General features: G+C 44.3%; 1 protein-coding gene and 1 long non-coding RNA gene across 9 annotated transcripts in view; both read right to left on the bottom strand.

Moving 5' to 3' along the window:
* Positions 1-25,287, bottom strand: part of ZDHHC8 (zinc finger DHHC-type containing 8) — a 121,472-nt gene that overhangs the window by 41,154 nt on the left and 55,031 nt on the right. The gene's annotated exons all lie outside the window — the stretch shown is intronic.
* Positions 17,838-19,008, bottom strand: LOC108497665. Its single transcript, XR_001874931.1, has 3 exons — positions 18,932-19,008; positions 18,815-18,842; positions 17,838-18,308 (listed from the first exon to the last, which is right to left on the bottom strand). It is a non-coding gene; the product is annotated as an uncharacterized LOC108497665 (long non-coding RNA).

Here is a 25,287-nt window from a genome sequence, read left to right as displayed (position 1 = left end):
CTGAGCAGCTGGAAGTGAACCCCACTCCTTCAGCAGCTGAAAAGAGAGCTGAGGGTATGGGTGGTCATTGGGTCACGATAGAACAGGAGGGCAGTGAGGAGTCACTGCAAAACAACCCCAGCAGGAGAGACACCAGTTGCCCTGTCACATCCAGAGGTTTAAATCCATGTGGTTGGAAAAAGAAGGAACTGCTGCCCAGTGAAATTCCTTTGCAGTTCTGTCTGTGTATGGCTGGCCACCAGCATCACTGTGCTGCAACAGCTGAATGACTTCCCAGCCACAGAAACCTCGCTGAATTACCTCCAAAGGATGCTGTATGAACCAATAATTCCTCACCCAGCGGAGCTGTCAGTGCCTGTGGCTGCACTGCCCTGTCTGTGCTCCCATGTGCACCACTTCCAGCAACAGTCCCAGTCCAGCTGCCCAGCCTGGTGGTGGCCAGGGAGGCCAAAGGATACTTCACAGCGTCTGAAAGGGATACACACACACTGCACAGCTGAGGTTCTCTGAGCATTTTCGAAGACACCATGTGGAATGAGAACTCGTGCTTCTAATGTACAAACATCAGAACTATTAAATTAATGCCACATCTACTGCAGCAGTGCCAGAAAGAGACAGCCCCTCATCCTGAGTCCCCCAGAGTCCCATCTGAGTAACAAGGAACACACGTTATTTGGTCACCACTAGTGACCCTCGTGACCTTCCAGACCTCTCAGCAATCTGTAACACAAGTTTTTGTTGGACAGATGGAATTGCATTTGCCAGATTCCAAGATGGGAAAAAAGCACAGGATAGCTCCTCCCTGCCTGAGGGCTGTTCTCCTGTTTTCCATGTTGCCTCCATCCTTGTCAGTGCATGCATGAATCAGCAATGCAGCTGAGGTGAGCTGCTCCCACAGAGCTGCTTTTTAAAACAAGGTCAAATTATCAGCACAGACACACTTGAGGTGATCCCAGCCCCTGGCACAGAAGGATCTGCACACTTTGCTCGCTGTATTCCCCAACCACATCCTGGCAGAACACATCCAGTACACACCCAGTGCCTGAACTCATGAGATAGTGGTGCAGTGGAAGCAAGGCAGCTCATTTTAAGTATGTGGTGATGAGAGAGAGAAACAGGTAAAGAAATATTACGAGATAAGGAGGGGGGTGGTGCCATCAGTGAAAAGATACAGTTTATATTATCCTTGTTGTAAAGTTAATTTGATTTTTTAGATATTCCTTTTCCACATGAGCTCAGTAGAAAGAAATTAAATTTCACAGGATACCATCCCTTTACAGCTCCTGGAGCAATTACCTAATTTAAAGACAGCATCTATATGATTAAGTTACGTGCCACTTAAATTACCAATGAGCCCATATGCATTAGAAACGTTCAGTATGAGCTCTGAACTTTGTGATCGTGTCCTTGGTGGGTTAGAAGAGAATGGGGTAACGAAGATGCAGGGAGAAAGCAGAAAAGCAGGGGACACCAGCAGAGACAGCCCAGCAGTCTGAGCTCAGCCCTGGGCAGCCCGGGTGTCAGGGCCCATGTCAGGGGCGGCTTCAGGGAGCAAGTTGCCTTGTTAGAATTCTGCACTGCAACAGAGCTGCAGGGGCTGCCTGGAGTAGTGGAAACCTCTCCTCAGAGGATCTTACCTCTCTGCCACATGTGCCACTCGCTCCATGCCTGGCAGTGAGCAGCCGGCCCTGCCAGGGATGTGGGAAGGACAGGAGGGACCATCCAGCAGCAGGGGAGGTCTGACACTGCCCCCACAACTCCGGTGGTGGGGAGGGCACACCCCACACCCCACTGGCTCTGCCAGCTGCTCTTTGCAGTGCTGGGGCACCCGTCCAGAGGAGGGGAAGCAAAATCCTGCGAGGCTGGTGACAGCAGTGACATTTCTGCCATGACTGGAGAGCGCTGTTCAGGAAAATTACAACTAATTGAGACCAGAGGTTCTTGCAGACTTGTCTGGATCATGTATTGCCTTTGAAATCTGGAAACAATACCTGTCTGTGGCCTGAATAACATGCTTCAGAGCTGCTACACGAGCTCTTTTATCTCCGCAATAGCTTGCTTGTCCAGGGAAAGGAAGCCAGTTCTAATCTGAACTCTCGTTTGAAGATTTCTAGACACACGGTGCAGCAAAATTACTGCAGTTTTTGCAAGGTTTCCCCATGTGAAGCAAAAAGATTAGGGACTTCATATTTTATAGAAGAGAAGAATGGAACAGAGATAGAGGTACCTCTATTGCAAATAGATACAGAAGATAGGGTAGAAAGTGTAAACATTCTCACATATCAAGTATTGGAGCAAATACACAATAATAAGCCAAAATCCTCTCTTAGAATCCCATCTTTAATTTCCCTCTGGACAGAAACCTCAACTGGGAGCATGACATTCATATACCTTATTTCTCACTACACTGTAAAAGAACATTTGCATAGCTGGTATAAAGGGGCCTAACATATTAAGATTTTAAGCAGGGAATAAAAAAATCAAAACTACTTTTGCTGATTTAAGAAAATAAAAATATAAGAGATCCTCATGTTTCAACATATAAAACAAACTCTGCACTTGGAAAGAACATGCTCCTGTGGGCACCTGCTTTGGGACATTTTACCCCTTCTCAAGCCACCAGCTGGTACCAGTCACCTCTGAAGACAGGACACCAGAGGACAATCATCAGTGATTCAGCCTATTTTGGCAACACCTTTAATCATAAACTGGAACAGACCTAACAACTATGGCCAAAGTAACAAATAAGAAAAGGACACGTCACCCAGTTCAGCCTCCTGCTATCACACCCCACGAGCACCAGCTCAGCTGGCCGGGCACTGCCCTCAAACCCAGCAATATTTTAGACCCCACGTCTCTTCTCTGCAGGAGGGATGTTCAGCAACAGCCAAGCAGAACGGGGTGCTCCCAAACAGGCTCCCAGGCTGTTTCTGCTGGAGGACTGGGACTGTTTTGGGGCACAAAGACACAGCTGAAAAATCCTCATTTCTTCCAGCAGAGGGTAGTGGGACACACAAGCCAGCAAACCAACATGGGATTACATTGCAAGCAAGAGACAGAGGCAGTTCCAACAAAACCAAGGGTGCAAAACCACAATGGCACAGCCTGGTGGGAATGTTACAAAACTGAACCCTGTCCTCTGTTTGCATTCGCCAAATGAGGAAACATCAAACCCAGCTCGTTCTCATCATCTCCACCCTTCCCCAGTAACAACACCAGCTTCATTCCCCGTTCTCATTTGGGGAAGGGACACCCCTGGGCAGCTGCAGGGGCAGAACAGCCTTTTTATCAACATCCATACCAGAAATCTGTCTTGGAACTGGTCTCCTTTCCTTGAGTCTCCCAGACTTTCAGGCTCTGTTTCCTCTTCTCTCTCTCCCATTGTCCTGTTGCTAAATTAAGTGCCTGAGCAGTAACATCCCCCTCCTCCTGCAGCAGAGGAACACCCGGCAATGGCTGCTGTCATTCGGCCATGCAAAGGCATCCTCAGGTGCCTCCACGGCTCTGGAAGCCCCTGGACACACCCCTGGGCAGATGTCCCAGGCTCAGAGGCAAAGGAGACTCGTGGCTGTTCCCATGCACTCCCTCAACAAACACCCAGAAGGTCACTGAGGTAACAGCACAGTCACAGCCTTCTCAAACTATTAAATGACTGTAACCCCCTGGCTTAGATCAAGCATTTCCAATTGTATCAGCACAAACCATGTCCCAGGACTGCCCTGTCTGCACGTCAATGACTGCAACATCTCTGCTCTCATCTAACAGGATTAGGGCAGGCTGCTGGAGACAGCTTCTCCTGCAGGGAAAATCTTATTAAAGAACCTATCAAAAACCCAAAGGCTTTTGGGGAGCAATAAAAACCTAAAACAACCCACAGTGACTGTCACAGTAACAGGGATTGTTTTTATTTAAATGATGAAACACAGCATCACCATCCTGGGTCTGTCAGCTTGGACAAAATATTTGTGCTGGTGCACAGGTATTCAATTCAGGCTGACAGAAAACAAAATTACTTTGCTTAGAAAACATCCTAAGAGATGATAGTATCTTAATTACAGAGACAGGGAAATGGGATTCAGCCTGGTACACAGGTTTGCTTCTTGGCAATTCCCCTCCAAAGTGCACAAGGCAAAGATGTGCCAGCAGCCATGGGGGCAGGGGGAGTTTCACTGCTTTACCTGTGTATTATTTACTGTATTCCCAAACCCACAACTCCTGAAGGCAGAAGAGCAGCTTGCTCACACACTGCACTGGACACAGGGGAGCTGTTTTCCTACTAATACCTCACTGTTCACTAAAAGCCTATGGGTTTTGTCATTTTGGGGTGTGGTTCATTTTTTGGAAGAACCACAGAGTACCCAGAAAACACACAATTATGCACTGGGCCTGATGAACTAAAAATCTTCTGACTCTGTGGCCATAATTCAGGCACATAAGCCAGTTACAGTTACCTGAGATGCACTAACAAAGCTCAATACTCCCAAGCCCAAATGGGACAATTAGCAGCTCCTGTGCCAAAATAGAAGACTATGGAAATGACATTTGTGTCACCATCTGCTAACGAAATGCAACAGGCAAAGCAATTCAGGGAAGGAAAAGAAAAGGAAAATAAAAAAAGAAACAGTTTCCTGATGAAACTCGTTCCCATTTCCAAGAATGAAAGCGAATATTCAGCTTAAACATTACACTTTCCAGATTCCCAGCTGGGACCAGAATGAGGAGTGTTAAGCATCTGATGATTTAACTGCTGAGAAATTTCCAGGCCAAATTTTCAAGCGAGAGGTTTGGATACAGATCTGAACTGTGGGATGTTGTGTCTGTGGAGTTCTGCCATTCCTTCCAATGGCAATAGCTGGCATTAGTGTGTGCCCTTTTTAAATACCCAGTTGCTCCTGAACTTTGTTAAAATTCCCAATTCATGTTTTTCCTCTTGATTTAATTTAAAGAGTAGAGACCATCATTCTGCTTTTCAGAAAAAAAAAATTAATATTTACTTCTTGCTGAACAGCTGTAACAGTGTAATGAAAATAATTTACCCTTCAGCTTTCCTGAATGAACCCCTTATCTCTCCTGGCCTTTCCCCTGAATATTTGCTGAAAATCATATGCCACAAGCAAACTAGTTTTGGCTTATACTAGGAAACTTCCTAAACTCTGGGGTACTCTACTTTCCTATACATTCCTCTTCACCAGCAGACAAGTCTACCATCGTGGTTAGGGGAAGTGTGGAGCTGCATTTCACAGCAGAACAGCCACAGAGACACAAGCAAAGCTTGCAAAGCTAAAACTGTGCCATCATCTCCTTTGACTGGGGGGAGAAAATAAAAAAAAAATAAAATCAGAGTAATCAGAAAATCCAAGCACAGAGTTATAATTCATATTGTGAAGGAAACTTTGAAGAATACTTGTAATTTCTCAAAATGGAGTACCCTGTCCCTGATTCCAAAGGGCAATAACAAGGTAAAAACCAACCGTGCTCTGGGAAGTTGAATCCCTGAAGTACCCTTGGGTGAATATGAAAAGCAATTTCTTTTTTAGATCCAAAAGAGTCTCTTTTTCATGTCTTAATTCCAGGAGGCATATTTGAATTCTCCAAATAATATTTTTCTCACTCACCCACTGGACTAAAAAAAGGCTCTTGTTCATTTACCTGAAGAACACAGTCAAGTAGTTGGAGTGATCTGGTTGCAGGTTATTTTTTTCACCAGTTTGTTTATATATTCCACAATTCAGCAAACTGTTTCTCTGGAAACACCTCACCTTCAACATTAACTGCCCTCCCTCAGCAGCTTTGGGAAGCTTTCCTTTTAAAACAATACACAAAGATATGTCAATAAATATTAATTGGGAAGTGTTATAGTCCATCTCAAGAGAAGTTCACCAGCTAGGGACAGACCCAGGTTCACTGGAAGAGCAGCTGAAATCAGTGATTATCAGCAACAGAGCAGTAAAGCCTCAAACAAGAGACTTCCACAGCTGCACGTTGGGCATGGAGATGCAGGTGAGGAGTGGGGCCCATCCTCTTCCTCACTCCCATCACAGCAGCCCTCCCAGAGCTGCTCACTTGTGATAGGAATTTTCTGACACGCATCCAGGCCTGTGTCCACACACTACAGAGAGGAAAAGAGCCTCTGACATTGCTTATTCCTCAGGCATGAGTGACACACTCATTTTATCAGCTCTTCAACATTTGCTGTTCAACATTAAACATAGATATCAGCAGGTTTTGTTTTTTTTACAATCAATCAAGTCATTGACAAGTTAACAAATCTGTTTGCTTTTCATGGTGCTTTGCTTTGATTTTTTGTAATTAAACAAAAGATTGTTTGGATTCTGCCTTTTCCCTCAAAATGGAGCACTGCCAATACAGGCAGTTTAACTCTGTTTTTACTTTCTATAGTCTCACCTTCTCTCTTCTCCTTCCCCATGACAGCTCAAGGCAAACCACAGTCCCTGGGACATCTGAAGGTTGTGGTCTGAATGCATCCCTTCCTGCCACGAACAAAAGCAACCAGCTTTGCTGAATTAATAAATATTTAAGACTTGTTAGTATTTCTGAATTGCAAAACTCCATGCTTGCAAAGGCTATAGAGAACACAGCCCTCCTTCAAAAGGTTATTAAAAAGAAAATAAAAGCTCCATGTTAGTTGTCTTAAGTGTGCAAGACAAGAGGACACATCTGCCTTGTGCCTTTAGTAACTAACACACAGAAGCTCCTTTAGTATTCCTTGCTTCTCTTGCATTCACAGAACCATGGCTTAGCTTCCTAGGGACTTTTTGTTAATGTTGGAATAAAAAAGGCTAGAGATAATGATATGGTTATGCTAAAGATACAGTAAACACGGCCAGCAAGAAAATGCAAGTATCCTCATTCTGAACAGTAACAGATGCCAAGACAGCAGAACCCTGCCTTCTACTGGAAATGTTTTCAATTATTCACAGTTTGTGCCAGCAAGACAAGGCAGGGGTTAAAGTGAATTCAAAACCTCTTTAAGAGATGCAGAAAAAGCAGAGAGTGCCCAGAGTGTGCTCCCACAGGCTCTGTCCCACCCTCCCCACGGGCTGAGGCATCTGTGCAGTTCAACCATTTCAGCAAAGCTGCGCCTTCCTAAAACCCAGTCTGGGTGTGCACTTCTGGCAGAAGGGCTGCCTGGGCAGCGCTGGGGAGGAGCAGCCAAGGAGAAACAGATTCCCTTTCCACCAGGATTTTGTTTCCTGCGTGTTTGACTGGATTCCTAACACCCGCCTTTGCAAACACACGGCTGTTCAAATTACACCGAATCTTGTGTGGCTCATTTACCACAGCACAACCGGGGACAAAGAAGAGAACTTAAAGGGCTCAGCTCCCTCCAAACAGCAAGAAAGCTCGTGGTGACAGGCTGGAGAATGTGTGATTTGTTTTTCCCCCAGCCCATGATGCACACACCCCACACAAGCTCGGGAAAGTCCAGCAGAACTCTCACACAAGCCCACAGTTGTCTGCAAGAGAGTCAAACCCCCAGCTCCCCCTCCCTGAGTTAGGAGCACAAAGCATGAAGAGCAGAACCTCTCTGGAACATCTCTCTTGCAAATTGTTGTAATTTCCCATCTGTCTCCAGCTGGGATGACTTTGCCAGGTCCACAGGGGACAATTTCCAGCATTCATTTTGGATTAAGGGTTCCTCAGCTGTGACTCCAGAGCAGAGGAAATGCCCTGCTCTGCCTGGCACAGCCGTGCCCAGGGGACAGGGCCAGCCTGAGGGGCTGTGCTGGGGGTCCTGAGCAACCCAGAGTCCAGCAGTGACCACCTGAGCTCAAATTTTAGGAACCAATGCCTCTGTCAAGTTGATTTGCAGACTGATAAAAATTGTGAAAGATTTGTTGGATACCCTCCATTGGAAAGTACATGGTTTGTTCAGGCTTTTTTTTTTTAACTAGTAAAGTTGTTGCCTGAAAAATCCAACTCTTTTTTTTTTTTCCACTACTGAAATCTATTGTTTGTCATTTGCTTTTGGGTTGAAAATGACTTCTAACACCACACCTTGCTTTGTGTGCAACCAATATTACAGTCAGTTGTGTTTGGCTTCTCACCTAGTTTACTGCAGTGGGACTCCACAGACGCTCACGAAAGACAAACAGGCAAAATAAGAACTGCATCCCCTGGGTTGAAAAAGGTTTGCAGAAAGGGCACATTCATTTGCTCATTATTTCTCTGGCAACTTCTGAATTTTGGAAATTTCTGGACTTTTCAGTAGGCACAAATTCTTTTTTTCTAGTGACTAGAAAGGCATGTTTTAAATTTGTCTTTTATGACAATGTTTTCTATATACTCAGTGGAAGCCAACCCTACAATGCTGTGTTCCTTTACCTGCCTCTTCATTATTAGTTCCCTTACTGTCCCATTTCAGCCAATCAGTTGGGGCTGAGTTGCCTCCAGCGCTGTGTGAACTTTCCTGTATCACACCACTCCCCAGTGGAGGCCAGGCTGGGAGAGTCACCTTGCTCTGCTTTGCTCCTGAAGCATCCCCTGTCTGCAGAGGAGCTGCACCCTCACACGTGGGGGCTGCCAGCCAGCACCGGGTAATTAACTGCAGGCTGGGAGAAAATTTGAATTAGCACAGCCAAGCCTAACATCGATCTACCAGGGCAGTGCAAATCTGCAATGCAGATGCAGAAGCCTATTTACTCAGTTCACTTCAGTATTTTAATTGCAATAACTGAAGCAGCTCTACCAGTTTGTTGCTCAGCACCTTCCACCCTGTGTCAGACTCTGCATAACTGACCTTAATTCTTGGTCCCTGGGTGGTCTGTGTGTTGAAACTGGTGTTTGAAACAGTGACAGTGCTCATGCCTGCAGTGTGTGCAGACTGCTGAGAGTCACACACACCAACTAAATAAGCATAAAGAAACACAGTGCTGTGGGTGTTATGATCCTTTAGTGCTCCCTCATCCCCCACCACTACAGCTGTGGGAGAGGAAAGTGGTTCGAGGAAAGACACACGTCAGCTCCCAGACAGTCCCAGTTCTGCTCTGTCTTAACATGGCTGAGAACTGCAGCCCCTGAAACCTTTGGCAACCACCAGCTGCAGCTCCACTGTGTCAGGCTCCAGGTCCATTCCCTATTTACTTTTAAGCCAATTATAATGTGGGCTTTGCAATTTATTGATAATATAAAACAGACTAATAGACCAACATTTTCACCTAACACACGGGAAGATCATTTTTCCTGTGTATAAGTGCATCCCTTCCTTCTGATCAAAGATCTGACAGGAACAGGACTGCAGTGCCAAGTACAGGAATCAAGGAACTACCTGCCAGCACAGCTGGAACTGAGCACCAGCCTTGACTCTGGTAAAAAGGGCAGACAGAAGCCTCAAATCTTTGCCTTCTAGAGAAGATGGCCAGCAACACTGTCCCAGCACCTTGCTGTACCAGAGGGCCCCTTCCACCGAGCAGCAGGCAGAGAGGAAAGCTGGACTTCTGCAGCTCTTCCTACAACATCCAGCTGCATCAGGGAGTGAAGCAGTTAAACACTGCTCCATGCCAGCTGATAAATTCTGGTCAGAAACCAAGTAAGCATTTTGACAAAGGTTTGATCAGAGCTGCCTGGGGGCCTGGCAAGATGCAGGAAACTTGTGTGACCCACTTACACTGCTGATCAGAAGCCTTTTCCTACCAGAAGGTGGGACAGAGCATGAGAACAGCCAGTGAAATCTGAGGGGAAAGCTCTCCACAGAAATATCCTGCAGTTCATTGTCTCCAACTTTCAGTACTATCACCAGGTAGTATCCCAACTCTTCTGGGCTTTTGACTACCAAGAATACTAAAGCTTCTTCATGCAATTCCTCTCACTTTTGCTTTGAACTTGTTTCCTGTAATGGAGCTTTTTTGCAACTCTGAAAGACTTTGCATACTAATAATGTGACAGGAATATTCCCTGTGCATAAGGAATTTACATACTATGCAGCAAGACTCTTTTATAATTGTTCACTTTTGACCAGAAAGAAGGCTCAGAAAGAAGCCCCTGATGGCGCATAAGTGGCAGTGATGGTAAAAGAGGAGTGAAGTGCTGCAGCCATCAAAGAGAAAAATACTGCTGTTGGATCATGAAGTAGATGCTTGGAACATATGTCAAGGCCAGATCCAAACAGCCAATTGTTGCTGTTATCTGCTTAATCTTCTGTTGTGTGGAAAAGGGAGTTAGGAAATTCTTTTCAGCCAACGCGGACTGTCTAAGCCAATGCCCAAGGCAAAAAGTGCTCTAAACAATAAGGCATTTTGTTTAACTCTGCAATAAATACTAAGTTTGCAAAGACAGCTGTTTGGTTGCAGTCTCCCCCCCTTCCATTTCTAGTCAGTGTTTCATATTTACATAAATGCAAAACTATCCATAATCCCCCCACCCTCAAGTCTCAGCCCCTCGAGAGAGCAGGCACAGGGATGGAAAGAGGGGCTTAGAAATTTAATCCTTGAAACAAAAGGTTAGGCCACTTCCTTGAGAGCTGCCACATGGTGTCTATTTGAAAAAGTGACATTTGTGGATTTCTACTTCACAAGATTATCACTCACAGAACACTTTCATTGAACAAGGATCTCCAGCAGAAGAAAGAATTGACAAGAGCAGCTCCTGTAAAACATGGGAAGTAGGAACAACCACAGGGCTGCATTCTTTAACCTCTGCTTTCAGGGGAACCCAGCCTTGACAAACTACAGCCAGCATCTGTCTGTACCATGAAGTGGTCCCTGATCTTTCAGCAGCTGTATTACTCATACAGTAGATTAACATTATTGTTTGCCCTACCTATTGATCGTGAAAAGCTAATAAACACAACTTTGGCTGGAAAAGGTACATGCAAATCTGTGCCTTTAAACTGAAGATATCAGTAAAACGAGTCAAATCCAAACCCAGAAATCTTAATTTAAAGGGACATTACACTGAAGGTACACTTACCTTCCTCTGTGCACAATAAAGTTCTATCATCTGTCTCTGGCAGCACAGACCATTTGGAACATAATATTCATAGGTTACAATATAGACTGTGGAAAGACAGAAGTCTATTAATTTAAGTTTTAAAATGTTTAATAACCATCAAAGTGCAGGGTTCTGGAAGCTGACAGCTCTTTGCCAAGCAGAGAGTTATCCATTCTTACACTCACACCAAACTCTGCTAAACTTTCTATTCCAAGGCCACCAGAGTTCCTTGAATGAAGATGAAAGGCAGATACAGGAGCAGACAGACCAAACCTCTCCACCATAAGCATTCCCACCCATGACCAGATTTGTGCTCGATGGCACAGAACACCACGGATGGTCACGCAGTCATTGCTGAAAACTCTGAGGATAAAGAAATTTTGTATCTAACATCATCCTCCTGGGAAAAAAATAAATCCATTTTTTTCCTATATTCAATGCAAGGCACAATCTCTTGTGTTCAGTGGGATGAGCACGAATCTTTAACGTGCTTTGGGTCTACCACCATTTCCTTTTAGAAGATAACTTGCATATGGACACACTAAGGCTAAAATAAATACATCCCAATGAAAGCACAGACCATTCCTGGACTGGATGTAGAGCAGGAGAGCTCAGGCATCCACCATGCTACTGAACCTTCAGCTGTGTGAGATGTTGGAGGGAAGGCAGGTGAGCCCCAGCTCAGCTCTCACACCCAGGAGCAGGTGCCTCCTCTCCCCTCACCCTTCCCCAGCACACGGCCCAGTCACGGACACGAGGGTGTGTTCCCAGTTTGCTTTCCTGGGAGTCTCCACTGGCTGCACATCGAGCCAAGTGTTCACTCAGCTATCACCACAGCCAGGGGGCTCCGAGATGCTCGCCAGCCCTTGTGCAACCAGTGTTGCTGTTTTACAACATGTCATGCTTGGTGCTATTGAAAGGAAAAGCCAATAAAAGGAAAAATTAATCTGGTGATTAAACACAACACTTTGGATTGCTGGCTGCTGGCGCTGGCACCGGGCCACCTTCTCCGAGGACAGAACAGAACCTGTCTGCTGTCTCCACCAACAAAAGGACTTGAACAAAATAAGGCTCTCTTGCTATGAATGATGAAAACGAGTAGCTTGGCAAAGGGACCTGGCCAACCATCAATTCCAGCTTTGTTCTATCCCAGCTTACAGCTGACATTGTCCAGTTCCAGACTGAGATGATCCTGCTCTTACAGAATTCCTGCATGCCATGTAAGTTACAGCTAAATTCACAAAATACAGAATTTATGGTATATTTGTAAGAGAACAAGGTATTTGCATATGTGTCAGTGCAGTGTACAGTTTGGCAATCTGAATCCTCAGGGCTTGCTAAGAACCTGCTCCCTCAAAAGCAGGCTTATGTGCCATTGAAAGATTCGTGCTGACCCTTTGGAAAGAGATTAATTCCTTTTCAACTAGGAATATTTGCATAGGGTACTGTGTTAGTTATGCCAAAGGCCCCTCTGATACTTGCAAAAACTGCAGTTTTTGTGATCAGTTATACAATGATCATTTTTATTCTGCCAAATGCTGAAGTTTAAATTAAACACTGCTTAGAATGTCTCTCTTGGGGAAATTCAGATATGCAAATATACTTAGTGAAAACTGAAAGGGTTGCGAAGACATAACTAATTTGATCAGAAGAAACCTTTGACCAAACCTTTGATGATGAACAGCAAAATATCAGTTTCTGGAATCCATGTCCCAGGCTTCAAATGGTTGTGGCAGACTAAAATAGTTCTGAGACATAAATCCCATAATCTGACACAGAGTACGACCTGCCCGTTTGTGTGCTTCCCCTGCTGAAGTAACTATAAGAAGCTTTTCTTCAGCTCACCAGGCAGGAAAAACTATGTGTTGATAGAAAAGTTGTGCTGCCTAATGAATGCTCTGACTCTCTGCAGGTGATGGACAGCCTGGCTGTTGCTGGAGCTGGTGAGAAGGTGCTGTCAGACCGTTCAGCACAGCCCAGTGACCTGTCAGGATTCAGCATTTTCCACCTTCGCCTTCCTCCCTCAGGCTCCCTGCACACACCCTCGTCCTCCAAAGCCATCTTTCATTACAGCCCCAAAATCGTATTTTATCTCCTCTTCTCCTTGTTCCCCTTACAAATCCAACAGGTTTCCAGGGATGATTTTCAGCTCAGTTTTCCCTTTCTCAGAGCAGCTGGGTCTGTGCACTAACCTTTACTAGCAAGTTCAGGCTAACACTGTGATTATCATGTTCACTCTTCTAAGGACATTCCTTGCTGCTGCAGAAGCTAAATGCATTTAGGCTTCCCCCCCCCTCTTGTGGCTACAGACAATAAATACTGCTTATGTATGCTTTTTCACAGAGCAGCAGATTGGTGTTAGATTCATTCTAAAACCTATTTTATCAGATTAGTTTGATTAGCTTGGATTTCCAATCTGTTCTGCAAGACATACTAAAAATCTCTCTCCAGCTTAAACGTGGGAGAAAAAGCAGTGAATTCGCAAATGTATCATAACAGAGAAACAAAGCTCCTGCTACAAAATAAAGCCAGAAGTAAGAGGCAGCAAGGTCATGACAAATGGAAGGAGTAAAAACACAGATAGGCATCAAGAAAGCTCTTCCAGTACCACTCTACCATGACCAGTGTGCCTATGACTTTGTTAAGTAGCACTGCAAGATCACACTGAATTTTTTACTTCTGTAAGCAATTTTGCTTGGGCCAGAACGGCTGTGCACGTGAGCAACCTGCCAGGGATGTTTCCAGCTAAAGAGTTCATGGTCTAATCCCACAGACACAGGTAAGGAGGTAATTGGAGCACTCTTCATGCTGCTTACAGGCTGGATGCTCTCCTGACTTAATCATAATGCTTTAGCTGAAACATCTCACTGGAGACAAAAGGAATAGACACAAACAGTGTGTGAGAAAAGAATCTCCAAAAACACAATACAGAGAAGGTATTTTTTACACCTGTGCAACTAAGATAATTTCTACGGACAAAACCCACCCCTTCTGCAGGACAACATTTTGCATATAGTGAACATAACCCTGAACAAGGAGATTTCGACTGTGACACACAGCAAAGCAGATACCTTTACATCCCGAAGGCAAGCAAGCTTTTGACCTGCCAGGGGAGAGCTGGAGACACAGGAACTTCATTTTTTGGTCTCAGGTGACTGCCTTCCTGTAACTCAGCAGCAGTTCTGCACAGCATTAATCTTACTTTGCAAATGCTCCACAACCTGGACTTGCTGGGCTTCAGGACAGTCCAAAAAACTCGAGTGGAAACTGCTCATGTTTGCTCGACACCTCATTTTCAGGCTGCTTGTCATCTCAGTATTAACAATGCGATGGCAGCTCTACTGTGGAGCAAATTCCTTATAAATATGGATTTCCAAAACTGAAATGCCTAGGTAATAAAGACAGCACAGAGACACAAAACCACTAGTAGGATCATGTTTCAGACTGGTTGCAAAATGTGACCAGACTGACAGCATATAATTCTTCTTAACATCTACATAAATTTCAAATATAAGAAATATGCATTTAAACAATACAGCAAAGGACAAAAGTAGCATTAGAAGACTCAAATGAATGCAAGTCGCAGAAATGTAAATAGAGTATTTTATTATTACACCACATTTCCAGGCTGCATAAATAAGTGCACATATATTCTGTGGCTGTACTAAGCCACTTTGACAACTATGACTCTATTGTGGCAACAAAATGCCAAGAAATCCCCTGAGATTTAGCAATATTTTCTGACACCACAATCCTGCAGCTATCTCCATGAGCAATTAAATGAAAATACTGCACTGCCTCCTGCTACATTCCAGAGAGCTGTGTCAGGCAATTCAGCCTAAGAAAAACACTGCTGATGTGTCTGACACCTGCCAATCAGCTCCAACTCACTGCAGCTTCCTGAAGTGCTTCAGAGAGGCTTGCAAGAGAATCACTGTAATTAGATGCGAAAAATATCTTCCAAACAGGCTGGTCTTCCTGAAAAGGAAACCTGTATTCTTCAAGAGGCAGAAAACTGCAGCTGTGGAAGATGCCAGGTTGCTGTACCCCTTCTGTGCCAACACTCCCTGCCACCCCCACCATGGCCAGAGAAGCTGGGCCCTGCTGTGGTGGGTGTGGCAGCAGCCAGCAGGAACACCCCAAAGGGGAGTTGCTCAGCTGAGACCTGCAGGCACACACACTTGTTGCCATCAACTTCTTACCCGCTGGAGGAGAAGGGAAATTTGCAGCTGGCTGAGACCTGCCAGAGCTGGCATAAAACACACCCTGGGAAGGCAACAGAAAGGATGTAGCTGTTTCCCAGGGAGCAAAGGAAAAAACCCCACTTAGAACTGATTGCCTTGGATTAGGTGTGTAAAGGAACAGTGAGTGAAAACAGAGAGAGAGACTGGATGTAGGAGAGCAGCAAGGCAAAAGTAGAGAGGTCAGAAAGGAAAGCTGGAGTAAAAGAGGTGGCAGAAAGTGTTGCAAGGAAACAGTAAGTCTGTTTTCCACAGTGCAACAGTAGTGACATACTGGAGCCAGGGCAGGTATTTTTTGTTCCAGAAATGGCTTCATGGGACACAATTCTTCCACCTTCATTCCCTTTAGTTGATGCTGCTCAGTCAGGCACAGTAAAAACCTCTGCCTGAGAAGGACTATTGACAACCAACTCCACTTGTCTTTAGGGTAAAACAGGGAGCTGAACATGGAAGGGCCTGCCATCCCACCAGACAGGTCACTGAATGCTGCTAAGAACTCTAGTTCATCCTCAACCTTAAAGCTACCAGGGGCACTTCCACAGCAAATTTACAGCATTTCAGTGGTCAAGGTCAGAATTACGTAGCCTTTAGCTCTTAGAGGTTATTAATACAAAAAGATAATGACTAGTTGCAAATTTTGGCTCTTCTTTTTTTTTTTTTGTGGGGGTTTTTCTTGTCTAATTTTAGCTCTTTGTCCACTACAAGCTGGGCTAAGCTTAAATAGTTGGTAGCTCTGCTTTATCATCCCTGAGCTGGAATGCAGAGAGGGGCAGCCTTCATGCAGCATCTGTGGGACAGCCTCTTCCTCGGTTGCTCAGACAATTCCTGTGCCCACCAAAGGACATGCTCTGCAGGAATCTGACACACAGGAATTGATTTTAACACATTATTCAGGATCACGTCTGTTTTCATCATGCTTTTCTACTACAAGCAAAGTCACTTTCTGAAACTATTAAAGGACCTGGCATCAAATAAAGCAGAGCCTCAAATTCCTGCCTGGAGGGTCCACGTTACAGCATTTGGAGACTCGAGCAAAAGGCAAAGTTTGCTGATAGACAGCCAGACTTTTAAACTCTATTTGCTCAGGCTGTACCAGAAGCATCCAGCACTAACACAGTTCTAGCAAACATAGCAATCATTTGTTCTGCATGACAAAGGTCACCAGGCATCAGCTTGAATCTCTCACTGAAGTCCCTTTACCAAATTCTGCTTTCAGTGGCAAAACCAAAGCTGGTTCACAGTGAGCTGGGCCTCATTTTTTATCATTAGCAGTCAGGAACATTATGCCTTTCTTATACACTGCAATTTTAAATTTGCAGGGTATAATCCTGGGAACTAGGATTAAGTTTAATATGCTTTGAATTTACATGATCTCATTACAGGATGAGATGATTCTAGACAGACTACTCTGCACAACTGCATGCTAAATGTACTCAGAGGCCCAGCATGTGACAACTCTCCACGTAACTGAGCAATTCTGCCTGGAAAGGAAGGTTTGTATAATTTTACTCAAAGAACCTTTTGATTTCAGTCTTAGTCTTTTGGCTAAGTGGCAAATTCTGAACACTAAAGTAGCCCTGCCATTTTACAGCAACTCCCCTTAAAGCTGTTAGATTTTATTCTGGGCCTCAAAAAAGGTAAACAGTTTTAAAGAACCTTAAGCTGGTCTCTTTTACTACAGCAAGGTATCAACTTGCTCTTACCTTGCAGTAGGATTTGCAAAGGTAACAGAGGGTTGATACCTTGTCTAATTCCACAAGTGCAGAGGTATGTGGCTTGTGTGTCTGATTTATACATGGACATTTCCAACTTTCCAAGGGGAAAATGTGATTTAAGTACGAGATTGTCTGCCAAATTCCTCAGACAATTACAGATGTTTCTTACGTGTCTGACTGCTGAAACCTAGATTTATCCAAACCACTACAAATTCCTCTACAAGCCATTTGTCTAGAGTCAAAGGACAAGAGGAGATCTGGATTTATGGGTCACGACACAAACTTATAAATCTTTGCCCTTAGTTTACGATCTAGAAAACATTTAAATATGGACTTTGTCAGCCGGAGTAGCTTTGGGCCTTTAATCCTGTGTTCCAGTTTAATGGAGCAGGAGCAGCACTTGTGTTTCCTGCCTTAACATGCACTTACTGGTTTTGTACAGTGCCAGTGTCCACAGCACAAAATTTTTCAGCTACTTTTTTAAACAAGCAAAAGAAAACCACTTCTTGCCCAGTTAAATTCCAGTAACTTAATCTTTGTGATACTAATGGTGATGATGTTTTGGGCCTAAAATTTGGCAGGGTGTTGCCACTGACATTCCCTCAAACCAAAACTTTTAATCATATATTATCCCAATTTTTTAAATAGCTTTAGCTGGTTCAAAACACCATTTTTTCAGTGAATGAGCTATTCAAAAATCCTAATCAGGGACCCATTTTACTAGGAGCTGTATAAACACAGCTGCTAGAAAGGCTCTGGTACAGACTGCAACATAATGGTTTGAATTCTGTTTGGAGAAGAACATCACAGTGGCAACTTAAACATGTCAAACATGCTTCTGTGACCCCAAAAAGAAATGTGATATGGTTTGATATAAAATAAAGTGATATGTAATACTCAAAGAGTGGAAGGTGGAGCCAGAGCAACCACGATTTAAATGATGTGTATTTGCACTTGAAGAGCAACACCCATTGTTGAGTGTAAGAGTAAGAGAGGAAGAAAAGGAGCTGAGGAGGAAAGACAGCTCTGAGAAGTGAAGACAACCTGAGGCAAACGAGAGCCAAGGAGGCCACCTGAGAGCTGCTCTGCCCACCAGAGCACTGCCAGCCCTGGCCAGCGAAGCATCTGAGCAACCACTGATCCTGAAGGGAGGCTCCCAGGATTTAGCAACAGGTGGGAGACTCTTCAAACTGTATTCTGCTCCAGTCAGATCCTTTTCCTTCAGAGCTGTTCGCCCCTTCCAGGGTCCAGGAGGAATCCATGGGGGAGCCAAACCCAGATGGGAGAGTGTTGAACATCCTGCAGACTGAGGGGCAGGAGGAAGCCCAAAGGCACGTGAGGCTGCAGGTGGAAAACAGGGAGGAGCTCTTCCAGGTGGTGCTTCCACAGGCTCCTCTGGATGCTGCAGGAAAAGGTGAAATACTGGTTATACACACTGCCCAGAGGCTTCAGGGAGGGAGTGGGCAATGGGAAGTTTGTTTGGTTTATTTGCTCTCAGTTCTAGCTACAGCCAGCCATAATCCCTGCAATCATTTCACTGTGCCCCAGAAACAATACATTTGAGATAGTCTGGCTGCCATTTGTTCACTAGATACAACAGCAGCAAGGAGTTTTCAAAAAGGGTTTGCGGTTGGATTGATGGACATGTAATCATTCTGGAAGGCAAAATGAATCACTCAAACTAGTGGGGTAAAGCAAAAGTACACACTGAACTCCCCTTAGCCAAGGAAACAAAAGAATAAATTACCACATTCTACATGAAGGGGGGAAAAAAATTAAAAAAGGACCAGAAAATTTTCCAAGACAACTGACTTCAATTAGCATTTGAATTTCATATTCAAAGGATTTCTAGGAAAAAAATCTTTTTGGAACGGATGTGAATTTGTTATAACTCAGTATACAGCTTACCTTCTTGCTGGATCTTGAATTCTCATTCCTAGGAGAGAAGAGGAACATATCAGTGTTGTATTGCCAGGCTGAAGCTGGAGGGTGTTCTTAAGAGAATTTGCAAAAAGATCTACTTACCTAACTCTTTGCCTCTCAGGTGAGGAAGGTCCCTGTAATTTGGACTCTTTTGATCATCTTCCAAAAAAAAAAAAAAAAAAAAAAAAAGAGAAAAAAAAGAAAAGAGGGAGCTGCAGCTCAGATTGCAAATGCTGGAGTTGCCCAACCTGAACAAGCAGTGTTGGCTGCTGCAGTTCAAACTGGCCATGGCAAAGCAAATCATGGTGCACAGCAGGTGACTTAAATCTCTTTTATCAGTCCCACCTGTACTACCCAGAAAGAGGGCAGCATTCAATTCAATAACCAGGTTAGGATGCTTGAGTTTTTCCTTGGGTACTTCTGCTTGTTAATTAAAACTACCAGTTCTACTGAGTGGACAATTTTGTACAGAATAAACAGTTCTTTTCAAAAATCCCATTATAGGCTATGGATTTTTTCCACTCAAATTCTACCTCCACTAAAATCTGCAGTCTCCTCTTGGACTTTCCCAGCTGGCAAGGCAACACATCCCTGCTATTCTTTGGATCATTCTTGCTTGCTTGTTTATAGGAAGTGGTCTGGCCTTCCTAATGGACTGCACCTGGGAGAGATTTGCCCGAGCAGCAAAATCACTCCCAGGGAAATAGTTTTTAACCACACTCCTTAATAATGATCTGCCTGGGCTGGATGTACTGCCTGGGCTGGGGATTTTAGCATGTGGACTCTCCAGATCTTCCCATGAAATGGAGCCTTTAGTCTCGTTTTGAGGATGTGTCTTGCTGGGAATGATCTTGATGCTCATTTTCTTTATACAGAGATTGCTAATCTGGAGAAGGAGCTCAGGACTGCCAAGGAGAACACCAGGGATCAAACCAAGGACAGGAGGCGGGTCACTTGGTAGGGTAACTCCAGATGCCCACATTTTGCTGCAATATATGACCTGTACATCGTACACTGCACTCAGAAATGACACAACAGCCACAAACTGTGTCTCGTGTTTAATTCTGGCAACATAAGGGAGCTATGAAGTCCAAGCCCATGAGGAGGAAGCCTGTACCCCATGTTTGACATGTGTTTGTTCTCACACAGCCTGTACCCCATGTTTGACATGTGTTTGTTCTCACACAGCCTGTACCCCATGTTTGACATGTGTTTGTTCTTCACAGCCTCTCCCTGGAATTCCACCCGCAGACCCCAATGTCTGAGTGCACAGCTCACATCTGAGTTCAGTTTTGGGAGGTTCTCACAATCCTAACAGAGATCTCATTTCTACCAGAGCAGTTACTCAGATTCTCTGGCAGGACATGGGATAAGTTCATTCCAGCCATACACTGACCACAGGAGTTCAGTGAGTTTATTTTGCAGCTTAATGAAGAAACCACTGATGGATTTTTGATGCCTTATCACATCTCTTCCACTGCCATGTGGCTGACATTACTTTGGACCTTTAAGTAAAGAAAACTTTCAACTGCATTAATAGGAATGAACCAAGAAATGATTTTGGTGACCTTAGAGGACTGCTTACATGTCAACTAAATGTCTGTAATTACTGATAAATTCTTATCTGAGGTTGAACATAATTAAGATTTCTGTTGATAATCCAAAGCCCTGGAGATTTCTTAACTTTGCACAATGTGTTTATTGCAGCTACTGACAAAAATCTGTTTTCTTGAGCCTATAAGGAAATCTTTCTGGGATAGGTGTTGAGTTGGTCAGAAATGTTTGCTTCACAGTTCTGGAAGCTGAGGACTTCTGCCTTCCCCAGTGCAGTAAAATACAGATTTAAATTCAACCTTCTATACTTGCTGTGACAACGGACTTTGCCCTTTCTGTACATTTTTCCTCACCAGAAGAGTCTTTGAATGCCTCCTCAATCTCTGCTGAGATGAAGCTGCTGCACTTTAACAGACATTACAAGCAAGATTCAAGCCAGTAGCTCAGATATGAGGAAACTTCTAACAGGATTTTTCAGAAGGATAATGGAGATGGATACTTTAAGTGGAAAAGACAAGAGCATGTGGCCATGGTCAGGTGCCTTTCCACCTTCATAAAATGGACAGAATCTTGTTTGATTGATTCTTTATAAAGAACTGATCTGGGGAATTACCTAAACAACTAAGTTGTATTACCTCCAGAAGTGCAAGAATGAAATTACAGTTGTGACACACACTGAGTCAAGTTTTGATTTTTCCTTCGTTTAAATTCTCTTGCCAAATTATGATTAAAATATAGTTTAGGTTGCACTGATCTTTTCTGCACTGTAGCATAATACAAAATCAAATGTAAGTCACCTCACAGTTCTTAGTATTATGTTGAGCTGAAACTTCAAAATTTCTTTCTAATGTACACCTTTTACTACCTTATATTATTAACATGATTGCAGGCTAGCTCCCACAGTTGGGATTTATGCTTTTATGCTGAAAGACCTTGGTTCAAACCCACAAACTCTTCTGGGGTCACTGCATAAGTGCTTTAAGTTTTCAAAGAGAAGGATAAGTAAAAGGTCAGATTCAATGGTCTGTTCTCCTTAATAAATAACAGTAATAATATGAATCATTCTCCCTTTCCTGAGTCAAAGCTTCCCAGAATCATTTCAAAAGTCCCCCTCCAGCCTTATGCTAACAGACATCCCTAGCAAAGTAAGATGAGGAAATTCAGTGCTTGTTTGCAGGAAGGATTCCCTCCCACACAGCATACATTTTTCCACCCTTGGAAAAACACTACTTTACTTTCTAAAATGGGGCACTGCATTAAATAGATCCCCCTGCACATGAACAGGCAAAGGCACGAATTCCCCTCGTTCCTGGAGGGGAGGGCAGACCTGGGTGTGACAGCAGAGCCTGACCCAGCAGGTGGAAAACCAGGAATTTGGGGACAGAAGTGTTGGAGCTGCCAGGTGACTGTGCAGGCCAATTCCCCACCAGGTCTGTTCCACACAAGCACACACAGTCAATCTCCTGGGAAACCTTCCTGCTTCGGCTCTGATAGCATCTGAAACTCTTAATGGAGTATTTGACTCAGCCTTAACATAATCAGATCAATCGGGTGAAAATGTAGAAAATGATTACCAGAAAATTACTCATTTCAGCATTTTCGCTGGCAGAAACAAAAGTAAGTTTTAGTAAGACTGAAGATCTCAGGGAAAAACATCCCCAAAGGATGAGAGAGAAACTGGAGTCACAAAGGCAAACACATGGTAGAGAATCAGCAAATCCTCCACTGGTTCCAACTCCCAAATTAACAGTATGTTCTGACGCACGCCAGGGACAGACAGCACTGAGACAATCTGGTTGTTGCCTTTATGAGATGAAAACAATCTCTTCTCCTTGCTCAACCTTTTCCAGTAATCCCAGGAGGAACTGCTCCAGCTGGGCACACATGGAGCCAGCACAGCCCACCCAGCCAGGCTGCACTGGGCAGCTTCACCCACCCTGAGCCCCCTCTTCCCTGCCCCAAGGGTCGGCCCATCACCTCCCAGCTCTCCTCCAGCTCTCCTGGGGACTGCAGTGGATTTGGAAGGCAAACACTGTCAGACCTCCAAACTCACCTGCAGGACTGTGGCTGAGGGAAGGGGAGAAAGGTTATCTTTTGACAGTAGAAAAGAAACACAAACTTTAATTGCTATATAGCTAGTGCCTAGCACATGTGAGCAGGGATGATAAGGAAAATACCTATAGCAGTTCAAAGGGGGGTTTAAACAGAGAGGGCTTAATCCATTTCTAATTAAGTCACATGAAGTAGTGAACTGACACTCTGGCTAAATGTACATATGCAAAAATAGAGCTGAGAAGAGGAGCAGGGTAACTCCTCTCGCACAAGTTTGATTTCTTCTGCAATCTATAACTAATCTACAGACAGCACTCACAGTGCCAGAACTCCACGTGGCCACTTGGAACTGGAAAAGAAGGCAAGAGCAGAGGCCAGCCGTCCAAAGGGAGCACAAAGCAGATTCCAGCAGCTTTGCTTACGGGCTCTATTCACACTGCTTAACCCCAACAATGCGGCCTGGCAGCGCCTGCCTGCCCAAATTAGCAGCACTTCCCTAATGAGCCTGACAGCTCAGGAGCTGCCACTACCCACGACCATGAGCCCTCCCAGCCCCCTCCTGCTGCCTGCCCAGACCACAGGACGTGTCCCCCTCACACACGGCCAATTCCTTACAGACAGACAGGTGACCTGGTACAGACGGCTGGGATCTGGGGGTTTTATGATGGTATTTTCAGTTTTAAGGCAACTGCAGCCTTAAGCCAAAGGGCAGGGAAGGGGAAAGTTCCCAAATCCTCCTAGATTTGCTGAAATTACTGCTGTTCAAAGAATTGTGCTTAATAAAAAGGTACAGGAGGGGAACACCTCAGCATTGGTGTTGACTCAGACACTGCTGAGCTGGCAGCTCTGCAGGACTGTGTGCCAGCTGTCCACCACCAGGTCCTTATTCAGGGATGGAACAGCACTGTCACTCAGTCTGATCCTTTTTGCAAGGACCTCCATCCCCTCCATCCCCCCACTCACTCCAATCTCCAACATCAGATACTAAAAATAAGAGCCATCTTACAAGCATTTCCAACCAAAAAGGAAGTGATTGGTAGTTCTGGGCCACCTGACCTTAAATTTTTTTATGGACACATGATTCAAGATGGGCACCACACTATTGAAATTCAAATTTGAACTGTGAAGAGGCTTGGATAGAGCTGTTCAGTACATTTATTACAAAGCCTCCTGATACATGATACAACATGGATTCAGAATTCTGTGGTCTACTTCTATTCACCTCTTTCCTCACTAGTGTGTGTTCAAGGGCTCTCACAGGCAAAATTTTCATAAAAACAGAACAATCAGCCTAAATGACACTTCAACTCTTACAAACTTCCCTAAATGTGCACAGTGCAAATGCAGCAGGGGAAGCTTTTTTCTCTAAATTAGAATTCAGCTGGGTTGATCTCTAAAGCAGTTCAGATGGAGAGTGTAACCCTGAGGTTTTTACCAGGCTTCATCCTAAAGGGGCTCTTTCACTGAGAGATGAAGGGTGTGATACTGCACTGCAAACTCCAGCGCAGGACACAGGGCAGGAGAGATGCACTCACAGTGCCTGCAAGAATCAAACATAAAGATACAGTGCACACTGCTGCTTTCAGAGATATGAAGGATGATGATGATGATGATACTTGTTCTCTGTTAGATTAAAATCTTCCAGTATCAGGTCAGCAGCTCCAATCTCAGGTCACTTGTGAATCCTGTACTGACACTTTATCAGCCTCCACACTTGGGCAGGCAATTGCCAGAGTGAGGAGACCTCAGCTACCCCCAAGTGCTGCCTCTCTAATCTGCATTAGTTTAACTGCTTCCCAGCCTCTGGTTCTTTCCTGATTATTCCAGCCCAGCCAGGAAGAAGGTGCACACTTCCAAGGAGGATGGGAATTGAACCAGCTCACTGAAATCCAGAGTGACCCTTGATCATCACTGGCCCTGCTCACCTGCCTGAACATGGGCTTCCATGTGCCAAAGCAAAGTTACCAGCTCAGAGGTCCTGGTTTTCCAAGAAACAAAGTTCACTGACAACAACTGCTCTTCCAAACCATGACTATCCTTCATTCTCGAGTCCCTGTTTCATCTCCCTGGCAAAGCAAACAGGAGTTAAGCAGCCTAGAGGATGTCATGTATGGATAGCTAAGTAGTCTCATGGAGATATTTCACATTTTAAAAAGCAGTTATATTCTTACATGTCTAAATGTTTTGACTTCCATTAAAAAAATAAGTCACTCAGCATCTCTGTCTGTTAACACTCCCAAAAAATTTTTAAGTTTTACATAGGATATTTTTTGTTAAATTCTCTTGAGCAGCAAGTTTCAAAATTAATCTGCAGTGCAATGCTGGGTGGACAAAACTCTGAACAGTATACCTTTCCCAGTTTGCCCCAACACTGACTAAACTGTGACAAAAGCAAAGCACAGAACTTGTTTTGTCCAAATGATCCTTCTGTTCGGCTTTTTTACACACTTACTTAAGATGCTGTGAGAAAGCCTATATAGGAAAAAAAATCTCTGGATACATGAATCCCAAGTAACACTGGAAATAAGGAAATTCTCCTTCAAGGTAGAGCTCTTAAAAACCCCCCAAGCAAAGCCTTCCCTTTCACTCATACAGGAGCTTTCTAAAAAGGAAATATTACTAAAGAGTCTTATCCCTTATAAACTGATCTGCAATTAATGCAGAATGATAAAACAAACAAACAAAAAACCAATCACAGACCCAAACAGCAATACAAATGCCCTCTAAACCACCTTTGGGACCCTCTTGCACTCCTGGCTCTCCAGAGGTAGGACTGCAAATAAGGAAGTCCACATTGGTTTCAACTGGCTTTGAAGTCTTACCTGCTTTTCTACCAAACGAAAAAGCCCCTT

Source organism: Lepidothrix coronata, unplaced genomic scaffold (genome assembly GCF_001604755.1).
Source record: "Lepidothrix coronata isolate B3197 unplaced genomic scaffold, Lepidothrix_coronata-1.0 Scaffold51, whole genome shotgun sequence".
Lineage (NCBI taxonomy): Eukaryota > Metazoa > Chordata > Aves > Passeriformes > Pipridae > Lepidothrix > Lepidothrix coronata.
The sequence above is the reverse complement of the archived record's forward strand: the minus strand, read 5'-3'. Positions and strand labels throughout refer to the sequence as shown.